At 41.2% G+C, this 11762-nt stretch overlaps 1 long non-coding RNA gene across 1 annotated transcript in view; it reads right to left on the bottom strand.

Annotated features, from left to right (window-relative positions):
* LOC141139118 (uncharacterized) overlaps window positions 1–10822 on the bottom strand; it is an 82370-nt gene extending 71548 nt beyond the window's left edge. Inside the window, exons 1-2 of the long non-coding RNA XR_012243721.1 lie at window positions 10780–10822; window positions 10207–10235 (exon numbers count right to left, since the gene is read on the bottom strand). This is a non-coding gene — a long non-coding RNA (uncharacterized lncRNA). The remainder of the gene's footprint in view (window positions 1–10206; window positions 10236–10779) is intronic.
* Between the last annotated feature and the right edge of the window lie 940 nt (window positions 10823–11762).

Raw genomic sequence — 11762 nt, 5'->3', positions numbered from 1 at the left:
TGATTCTGGCTAAAATGAGAATCAGGATTTTTTTGCTTAGAATAAAGATCACGATTCTCACGGCGTAACATCATCTCCTTTAAATTATACAAAAAAAATTGGGCTAACTTTACTGTTTAATTTTTTTTTAATTCATTAAAGTTTATAAAATATTGCAACAACCACCATTTGTCAGAAAAAGGTTTACACTTTAAGTGGTTAAACTTTCTTCATTTACACTCCCAAGTTAATCGCTTTGATCTAAGAAGGAAAAGTTACAATGTAATAGTTCTCTACTAGCACTGACAATGTTGTAAAAAAACTTGGCAGACTGCCCAGTTCCTTTTATTTGACAGCTGAGTGAGCAGAGAACTTTACACACTTGTTACATGAATGAATTGGGAAATTCTGCATAGAGATCGTGATGGGGGTTGAATCGAGATCGCAATTTTTTTAACGATTAATCGTACAGCTCTATATTAAACCCAACAGACTAATGCCCCGTACACACTTTCCGATTATCGGATGATAAAAATCACTTTCGGACAGATCGTTTGATAATCTGATTGTTAGTACACAGCTTTCGACAGCCGATCACGACAGTCCATCCAACCAAATCCGAAGGGACAAACACAAAAACTTTGCTCGGACCACAGCTCATCGTACGACAATCGTGTAATCAGTACAGTATGCGTCCGCTAAAAGTCGATAGACAAACACCACGCATACTCGGAAACACAAAAATAAACCAGAAGGACACAGGGGTCACACGTATTTGACATCATTAAAAATACATAGCTACGCACAGCGGAAGATTTTTCCAGAATCGTAAGACAAAAATCTTACACCCATTTTGCACTGTTGTATTCGATATTAGTTTCATGCAACAAAATGCGAACGATGCGTTGTACGATAATCGGAACATTTGTAAGAGGCATAAGACTGAGATGCCATTAAAGTTTATGTGTGTGTAAAGGCAGGTATCTCAATACTTCTGGAAATGTAATGTATATATAGTGTAGAGCAACAATGTAGAGCAACAATTCTTTTTTTTCAGATCCCCATGGAGTTCTTTGCCATGAGGTGCCATGTTGAACTTCCAGTGAGCAGTATGAGAGAGTGAGAGCGATAACATCAAATTTAACAGACCTGCTCCCCATTCACACCTGAGACCTTGTAACACTAACGAGTCACATGACACCAGGGAGGGAAAATGGCTAATTGGGCACAATTTTCACTTAGGGGTGTACTAACTTTTGTTTCCAGCGGTTTAGACATTAATGGCTGTGTGTTGAATTATTTTAAGGGGACAGCAAATGTACACTGTTATACAAAATGTACACTCACTACTTTACATTGTAGCAAAGTGTCATTTCTTCAGTGTTGCCACATGAAAAGATAGAAGAAAATATATACAAAAATGTGAGGGGTGTACTCACTTTTGTGAGATATCTATCTATCTATCTATCTATCTCTCTATCTATCTATCTATCTATCTATCTATCTATCTATCTATCTATCTATCTATCTATCTATCTATCTATCTATCTATCTATCTATCTATCTATCTATCTATAGTATTTTTTTATTTTGTTACATACTGTGAACAGTCAGTGTCCCTGATCACTACCACAACCTGTATGATGACGCTGTAAAATTTTTCCAAAAAATGATAACGTCAAAAAAATTGCCATGCCTCTTACTAAATACCTTGGACTGTCTACTTTCCAAAAAGGGGTCATTTTTTGGGGATATTTCTAATGTCCTGCATTTTTAAGCCTCAAGAAATGAGGCCGTCAGTACATCAGGAATGATCAATTTTCAGATATATACCATGGTTTGTGGACTCTATAACTTTCACACAGACTAAATAATATACAGTGATTTGGGACATTTTCACCAAAGAAATGTAGCAGATTACAGTTTGGCCCACATTTATGAAAAAAAGATTACCGTATTTATCGGTGTACAGGCATACCCCACTTTTAAGTACACAATGAGGCTTATTTACTAAAGCTGGAAAGTGCAAAATCAGGCTCACTTCTGCATAGAAACCAATGAGCTTCTAACCCCAGCTTGTTCAATTAAGCTTTGGTAATAAAACCTGGAAGCTCATTGGTTTCTATGCAGCATGAGCCTGATTTTGCACTTTCCAGCTTTAGTAAATAAACCCCATTGTGTACTTAAAAGTGGGGTATGCCTGTATAACACGCGCCGGCCTATAACACGTACCCCAAGTTTAGGAGGGAATTTTAAGGAAAATAACTTTTAGGGGGGAAGTTTAAGGAAAAAACTTACATTTAAATGCCCATCAATACAACCTTATCAGTGTCCATCTGCAGCCTTGTCCAGTGTCATTTGCAGCCATGTCAGTGTCATTGCATTTCATCGGCGGCACCAGTTTAAAGAGCCGGATGTCCTGTGTATATCGGCGGTGCTCGGCTCCTCTCGCAGTCCCGTCCAGTCCCGCCCTATGATGGACACAACACAGGTCCAATGACGGGACTTGACGTGACTGTGAGCGGAGCCGAGAGGAGCCAAGCGCCGCCCAAATACACATAGCCAAGTGTACTCGGCTCCTCTCGGCTCCGCTCACAGTCACGCCCAGTCCCGCCATTGGACCTGTGTTTTGTCCATCATAGGGCGGGACTGGGTGTGACTGTGAGAGGAGCCGAGCCTAGCTGAGTACACTTGGCTATGTGTATTTCGGCGGCGCTCGCTCCTCCGCTCACAATCAGCGGGGGATCGGTGGGGGATCAGTGGGGGATCGGCGTATAACACGCACACACGATTTTCCCCTGATTTTAAGTGCGTGTTATACGCCGATAAATACGGTATTTACTTGCAAAAATTTTTAATAGAAATACACTTTTTTTTGTTTATTTAGCAAAAAAAAAACCCAGTGGTGATTAAATACCAACGAAAGAAAGCTCTATTTGTGTGAAAATTAACGAAAAAAATGTCATGTGTACAGTGTTTCATGACACTGGAGTGAGACACGCTGGAGTGAGTAATTAGGTAAGTAATTAGGGGGGGGTTCTGGGCCGCTACACACACAAAGTTTTTTTATTCTATGCATTAAGATAAAAAAAACTTCTGCCTTTACAACCCCTTTAACCACTTCAGCCCAGAGCCTCTTTTTGACACTTGTTGTTTACAAGTTAAAATCATTTTTTTTTGCTAGAAAATTACTTAGAACCCCTAAACAATATATATATATATATATATATATATATATATATATATATATATATATATATATATATATATATTTATAACACCCTAGAGAATAAAATGGCGGTCGTTGCAATACTTTTTGTCACACCATATTTGCGCAGCGGTCTTACAAGCACACTTTTTTGAATAAAAAAAATAAGACAACAGTAAAGTTAGCCCTTTTTTTTAGATTGTGAAAGATAATGTTACGGCAAGTAAAGTGATACCCAACATCTCACGCTTCAAAATTGCACCCGCTCGTGGAATGACGACAAACTTTTACCCCTAAAAATCTCCATAAGCGACGTTTAAAAAATGATTTAAATAGAAAAAAGTGATGTTTTGACGTTGTTTCCGCTCTGCAAAAAAAAAATGACAAACGTGTCATACTTACCTCCACTGTGCAGCTCGTTTTGGGGTCCCTCGGCGGCTCTCTCAGCTCCTCCCCACATCAGATAACCCCCTGGGAGAAGTGCTCTCCCGGGGGGGTCACCTTGCGGGCGCACTCCTGAGTCCAGCATTCGGCGTCCACTGCCCCCCGGCGACCGCATCATTGTATTTGATTGACAGCAGTGGGAGCCAATGGCTGCACCGCTATCAATCTATCCAATCAACAGCCGAGAACCCCCTAGCTGAGAGACGGCACGTAAAATGGGGGGTGGGGGGGCTGGGGGGGTCGGTCACTGCCAGGTGTTTTTCACCTTAATGCATAGGATGCATTAAGGTAAAAAAACACCAACCTTTACAACCCCTTTAAATATGAGATCTGGGGTCAAAAAGACCTCAGATTTCATATTTACACTAAAATGCAATAAAAAAAAATGTCACTTGAAACATTTAAAAAAAATGATCCTTTAAGAGCTATGGGCGGAAGTGACATTTCACGTAGCTTCTGCCCTCCCATGCTATGGAGCCGAGCGGGGGGCCATCTTCCCCTCAGTTGGAAGCCAGGCATCCACAGGAGAGGATGCGATCGTCTCTGCCGCTTACCGGACCTGCCAGAGCGGCGGAAGGGGGGCTAGATCCTGCCATAACCCTGGTATTTAGTACCGACGTATGGGAAGTGGTTAAAATTTGACGAGATCAAGATTATATAGACAGATTTTAAAAGGACATATATAATACAGTCTGTCAATAGCAGTAACAATTTTTTTGTCTTTCTGAGTCCCCCTTTTAACATACTTTTATCACCTGTTGATCCTGCCAATAACCTGTGTATTTTTTTTTCTTTAACCACTTGACATCCGAGCTATAGCCGAATGACGGCCACAGCGCGGACCTGAATTTCCGGGAGGCCATCATATGCACGCACTGAGACTTGAGTGATCACCGATCCGAGTAAGGGGCCGGTCCCGGCCCCTTACCATGTGATCAGCTGTCAGCCAATGACAGCTGATCACATGATGTAAACAAACGATCTGTAATCTTTTTTTTTTCTTCTCATGCTGACAGCGTGAGGAGAAAAAAAAGCTGATCAGCGGCTCAGCTGCAAGGGACATCGGTCCTGAAGAGGAAGAGGAACATCTGCCTCATCTGTGCCACCTGCCATTGCCAGCTAACAGTGCCCACAGTGCTACCTATCAATGCCCACAAGTGCCACGTATCAATGCCCACCAGTGATGCCAATCAGTGCCACCTAGCAGTGCTGCTTATTAGTGTAACGGATCACTGCCCATCACTGCCACCCATCAGTGCACATCACTGCCATCCATCAGTGCCGACTCATCAGCGTACATCAATAAAGGAGAAAAATTACCTGTTTTAAATGTTTTATAACAAAATATAAAAAAAAACAAAAAATAAAAACCGCAGAGGTGATCAAACACCACCAAAAGAAAGCTCTATTTGTGGGAAAAAAAAAATGATAAAAATGTAATTTGGGTACAGTGTTGTATGACCGCGCAATTGTCATTCAAAATGTGTCAGCGCTGAAAGCTGAAAATTGGTCTGGATAGGAGGGGGGTTTAAGTGCCCAGTAAGCAAGTGATTAACAGACTAAGCCGTCCAGCAAAGATGGCAGCTAGAGGGAAGAGACAAAACTTGTAACACTGACAGGGGTGCTTACAATGGTCAGCTTCTACCTGTACTTGTTTAACCACTTGACCTCCGGAAGATTTACCCCCCCCCCCGCCTCCTGATCAGGGCGTTTTTTGCATTATTTTACTGACAATTGCGCGGTCATACAATAGAGCTTTCTTTTGGTGGTATTTGATCACCTCTTGCATTTTTAATTTTTTTTTTGTGCTGTAAACGAAAGAAGAACAACAATTTTGAAAAAAACATTTTTTCAAACATTCATTAAAAAAAATTGAAAAAAAAATTGAATTTCTTCATAAATTTAGGCTCATATATATTCTGCTACATATTTTTGGTAAAAAGTGTTTATTGATTGGTTTGTTCAAAAGTTCTAACGTCTACAAACCAAGGGATATTTTTATTTATTTTTAGTTTTATACTAGTAATGGTAACTAGTAACTAGTAATCTGCGACTTATAGCGGGACTGCGATATTGCGGCTGACATTATGACACTAGCTGAGACTTTTTGGGGACCAGTGACACTAATACAGTAATAAGTGCTAAAAAATATGCGCTGTCACTGTATTAACCGGTTCCCGACCGGCGCACGCCGATGTACGTTGGCAGAATGGCACGGCTGGGCAAATGGGTATACCTGTACGTCCATTTGAATTCCCCGCCGTGCCATTGCGTGCGCGCTGCCGGCGACACGCGCCTGCCGGGAGCTCCGTGAGTCGATCGACGTGGGGATACCCACAATCACCTCACGGAGAGGACAAACGGGGAGATGCTGATGTAAACGGCATCTCCCCGTTCTGCCTAGTGACAAGTGTCACTCGATCTCTGCTCCCTGTCATTGGGAGCAGAGATCAGTGACGTCACACACCAGCCCATCCCCCTGACAGTTAGAAATCACTCCCCTAGGACACACTTAACCCCTCCCCGCCCCCTAGTGGTTAACCCCTTCACTGCCAGTGTCATTTACACAGTAATCAGTGCATTTTTAATCGCACTGATCGCTGTATAAATGACAATGGTCCCAAAAATGTGTCAAAAATGTCCGACATGTCCACCATAACGTCGCAGTCACAATAAAAAACGCTGATCGCTGCCATTACTAGTAAAAAAAAAAATTTTAATAAAAATGCTATAAAACTATCCCCTATTTAGTAAACGCTATAACTTTTGTGCAAACCAATCAATCAACGCTTATTGCGATTTTTTTTTACCAAAAATATGTAGAAGAATACGATCGGCCTAAACTGTTATATATAGATATAAAATGGTTTTTTATATATTTTGGGGGGATATTTATTATAGCAAAATGTAAAAAATAATGCGTTTTTTCAAAATTGTCGCTCTTATATTGTTTATAGCGCAAAAAATAAAAATTGCAGAGGCAATCAAATACCACCAAAATAAAGCTCTATTTGTGGGAAAAAAAAAGGACATCAATTTTGTTTGAGAGCCACGTCGCACGACCGCGCAATTGTCAGTTAAAGCAACGCAGTGCCGAATCGCAAAAAACGCTCTGGTCAGGAAGGGGGTAAAATCTTCCGGGGCTGAAACGGTTAATGACACTGGCTGGGAAGGGGTTAACATCAGGGGCGATCAAAGGGTTAAATGTGTGCCTAGTCTGTGCTTTACTACAGTGGGAAGGTGCTTTTACTAGAGCAGGCATGTCCAAAGTCCGGCCCGTGGGCCAATTGCGGCCCGTGTTCCGGTTTAATACGGCCCCACTGGTAATTTGGATATATATATATATATCTTTTGTGGATTCGTTGGGGGGCCACAAAAGATATATACCGTATTTATCGTTCGGTTCTGGCAGCCTCGGAGGGGACATGGAGGGGGTGGGATGAGTGCCATCAGATTACATATAGGAGAATCTCCTGTTTACTCGGCGGCCTTTGTAATAGGAAGTCCCATCTTCTGGGCTGCCATTGGATGACTGTTCTGTCTATCATAGGAGGTGGGACTTTGTATTAAAGAGGCCGCAGAGTAAATAGGAGATTCTCCTGTATGTTACATAGTAGGTGAGGTTGAAAAAATACACAAGTCCATCAAGTCCAACCTATTGTATGTGTGTGATTATATGTCAGTATTACATTGTATATCCCTGTATGTTGCGGTCATTCAGGTGCTTATCTAAAAGTTTTTTGAAACTATCCATGTCTCCCGTTGAGACCACCGCCTGTTGAAGGGAATTCCACATCCTTGCCACTCTTATGCCATGTACACACGATCGAACAATCCGACAACAAAATCCATGTTTTTTTTCCGAAGGATGTTGGATCAAACTTGTCTTGCATACACACAGTCGCACAAATGTTGTCGGAAATCCTAAACATCAAGAACGTGGTGACGTACAACAAGCCGAGAAAATTGAAGTTCAATAGCCAGTAAGGCTCTCCTGCTTGATTCCAAACATGCGTGGAATTTTGTGCGTCGGAAATGTGTACACACAATCGGAATTTCCGACAACGGGTTTTGTTGTCGAAAAATTTGAGATCCAGATCTCAAATTTTGTTCGTCGGAAATTCCGACGGAAAATGTCCAATGGAGCCTACACATGGTCGGAATTTTTGACAACAAGCTCTTATCGAACATTTGTTGTTGGAAATTCCGACTGTTTGTACGCAGCATTACAGTAAAGAACCCTCTACGCAATTTAAGGTTAAACCTCTTTTCTTCTAATTTTAATGAGTGGCCACGTGTCTTATTAAACTCCCTTCCGCAAAAAAGTTTTCTCCCTATTGTGGGGTCACCAGTACGGTATTTATATATTGAAATCATATCCCCTCTCAAGCGTCTCTTCTCCAGAGAGAATAAGTTCAGAGCTCACAACCTTTCCTCATAACTAAGATCCTCCAGACCCTTTATTAGTTTTGTTGCCCTTCTTTGTAATCGCTCCATTTCCAGTACATCCTTCCTGAGGACTGGAGCCCAGAACTGGACAGCATACTCCAGGTGCGGCCAGACCAGAGTCTTGTAGAGTGGGAGAATTATCATTTTATCTTTGGAATTAATCCCCTTTTTAATGCCAATATTCTGTTTGCTTTGTTAGCAGCAGCTTGGCATTGCAAAGTTTCCACATCCTGCGGAGAAGTTATTGCCCTGCTTAGCTTTGTATCATTTGCAAATACAGAGATTGAACTGTTTACCCCATCCTCCGGGTCATTTATGAAAGAATTAAATAGTATTGGTCCCAGCACAGAACCCTGGGGGACCCCACTACCCACCCCTGACCATTACGAGTACTCCCCATTTATCACCACCCTCTGAACTATTTCTTGTAGCCAGTTTTCAATCACCCTATGGTCCATGCCAATGGACCTTATTTTGTACAGTAAATGTTTATGTAATCTGTTGGCGCTCATCCTACCCCTTCCCTGTCCCCTCCGAGGCTGTAGATGGGCATGGATCAAGCTGCATTCATGGTAAGGGTGAGGCTGCATTCATGGCAATGGTGAGGCTGCAGATGGGCATGGATCAGGCTGCATTCATGGTAATGGTGAGGCTGCATTCATGGTAATGGTGAGGCTGCATTCATGGTAATGGTGGGGCTGCAGATGGGCACTGACCCTTATTTTGCTTCACAGTTCTTTATTTAAAATTTTATTTTTTTCCTGAAACTTCCCTCTTAAAGTGAAGGTGCGTGTTATATGCCAATAAATATGGTATATCCAAATAACAAGCCTAAGCTCATCCTTTGACTCTTCACCACACACAGCCACAAAGGCAAGATAATTCTTGTTGGGGAGTGTATTAGTTAATTTGCATTTAATTTTAATGGTTCAAAGAATGTCAGGCAAAATGGTCGGCCCTCACGCATGTTCACTTCATCAAATCTGGCCCTCTTTGAAAAAAGTTTGGACACCCCTGTACTAGAGGAAGGCATGGATCCTTGGATGGATGATTTGCAGGAACACAGGATCCATGCCTTCCCTTCTGTCAGAACGGCAATCTGCCTTGTTTACTGTACATGGGCAGATCGCTGTTCTGTCTCTCTGCAGGATGATCAGCGGGTGCCGGCAGACATCAAGTCTGCGATAGCCGCCGATCGGCTCCTGATGTGTGTAATCACAACGGGAGCGACACGCCGGCAGCCCATGTTGGCGCCTGCTACCTGGAAGTGCAGGATCACATATATACAGGTGATCCTGCGAACAGCTGCCCTGTAGCAGTAAAACTGCTATGGGAGCGGTCTGCAAGTGGTTAAAAAGTGTTATCTGGAGTTCAGCTTTAATTTGTTATTCATGTATGTAAAGTCCATCTAAATCTGCTAGTTTATCTAACTCTACTAGAACACTGTTGTCCAATGGTGGCTATATTGCTCCTCTATAGACGGAGTGGAGGAGTTAGTGTAGCCACCCTAAAACAGGAAGTGTGTTATTTGGCTGGATCATCACATGAAAATAAAGGAAAAGCGGCTAAAAAGAGAAAACTAACGCAGCCACCACATTAAGAATTGATAAACTTCAATACACTTTGTTTTTGGGTTTAGATACACTTTAACTCCTCCTGCTGCCTCTAATAAAATCTGTTTTTCATTTTGCAGAATGTATTTGTTGCCACAGATAACAGTGAAACGGCAATAGGTTCCATGAATGAAGGGAGAGTTTTATAAATAAAAAGGTTCTTGAGAGAACCCATTGCTATGTGTATGGATTGTTTACACCAATACAGTTTCAGGGTGCTTAGAAAAAAATAATTCATGATGCATTTTGAAGCCGAGAAACGCAACCTTCCCTACAATGGTGTCAGGACCTGGATCACCTGCTGGTGGCACTGTGACTTCCAGAGTAGCCACGAGCAGCCCCAGATCCCAGTAATCGGTCTCCATCTAATGCTGGCTGCTGGGAGACACCCGCTGGTGGACACCAGAACTACAACCTTCCGCTCTGGGAACCACAGTGCCACCAGCAGGTGATCCAGGTCCTTACTTCAGGTGTACCAGAGACACATTTATCTTATCTGGAATTATGTCTTACCCTTCAATCAGCTCCGGTGTCTTCTGTCCCTATAGTGTAAAAAGATTTTATATTAATTCACAATATGCAAAGGGAAAAAATGCTTGAATAGTTATTTTGTTATATTTTGGGTTTAGATACACTTCAACTCCTCTTGCTACCTTGTCAAATAAAATAGTTTTTTCATTTTGCAGAATGTATTTTTTTGCCACAGATAACAGTGAACTTCGTCACTACTATCTGTAGAACACAATGCAATTTTTTTTTTAAATGTTACTTTGATAACCAGACAAATTGTCAAACCTGTAAATTGTAGATTGATTATTTAAAATTTACAAAACTTTGGTTTGGATATAAAATTGAATGTTATTTAAAAAATAAACATAAAATTGTCCAATCTGCATTAAACCATATGATTTAGAAATTATAATATTCTGGATTTATAAACCGTGTGATGTGATCCATTAGATGTAAAGGAAAATAAAATAATATTAGCAATAATAATAATAATAATAATATTAATAATAATAATAGTATACATCAATAACGACATGTAAAAAATGTAGTCAATGTAATATAATAATGATAACACACCGTATAAAGAATAACTTCCTGCTATAAAGAATTTTCCTTAATTGTGATTGCTAGTGGATGTCTACTATTTATAGTAAAATTAGAGGAACAATCTTATACGTTTGTAGGTTTTGATAAGACCACCATTTTTTCAGTTTTTTTTTGCAATCAATTTCTTTATAAACACTATCTTCCAGCACAGGAAACCCAATACCTGATAACATAACCCCTGTATTACTTATACATTGGTGCAAACTTAAGATTAAGATATATTTTATGAACAAACTGTTATTGATGGGGGACACAAGGAGATGATACATACAGTATATAATTAGATAGGTTACCCTCCTCTTTCCTAAAAAAAGATGATTGCTGATACCTTTTATTTGCCAATTTTTGGAAAAACGTAAGCAAACAGTGGCCTCCAGTTTAGACAGGTGGTATACAATGTGATTTAACTAAGTCACTTAGTGACAGCGGGATACTTTGTACAACACAAGGGTCTCTTTAGTCTGCCTGTAAAGTGGCGCATCTGTAGCATGCATAGAGTCAAGTCACATTTAAATTGACTCATGGTTGTAATTGCCGACACCCAGCTATTGAAAAAAAAAAATAGCTGCTCACCCCCCCCTTTCCTGACCTGCCAGGCTGCATGCTCAGATAAGGGTCTGGTATAGATTTTGGGGGCGACCCCACACCGTTTATCTTTTTTTTAAGGTTCCCCTTAAAATGCATACCAGACCCAAAGTTTTTTTTTTATTATTATTCAGCTGTCACATCATGGCACATCATGGCCACATCATGGCCGCCTTTCCAGCCCCGCTCCTTAATAACCAGCTTTTACTGCACCCTGAGTGGGCAAAGCTTTGCCCACTCAGGGCACAGAATGCACTGTGCAGGGTGGCTGTGTCAGTTTCATTCCGGTACACTGTATTGTCCCGGAATGAAGGTGCCCGAGACCCTGGACCGACCTGCATATTGCGGGACCCGGGACAGACCTGCAT

This window comes from Aquarana catesbeiana, linkage group LG04, assembly GCF_042186555.1.
Source record: "Aquarana catesbeiana isolate 2022-GZ linkage group LG04, ASM4218655v1, whole genome shotgun sequence".
NCBI lineage: Eukaryota > Metazoa > Chordata > Amphibia > Anura > Ranidae > Aquarana > Aquarana catesbeiana.
The sequence above is the reverse complement of the archived record's forward strand: the minus strand, read 5'-3'. Positions and strand labels throughout refer to the sequence as shown.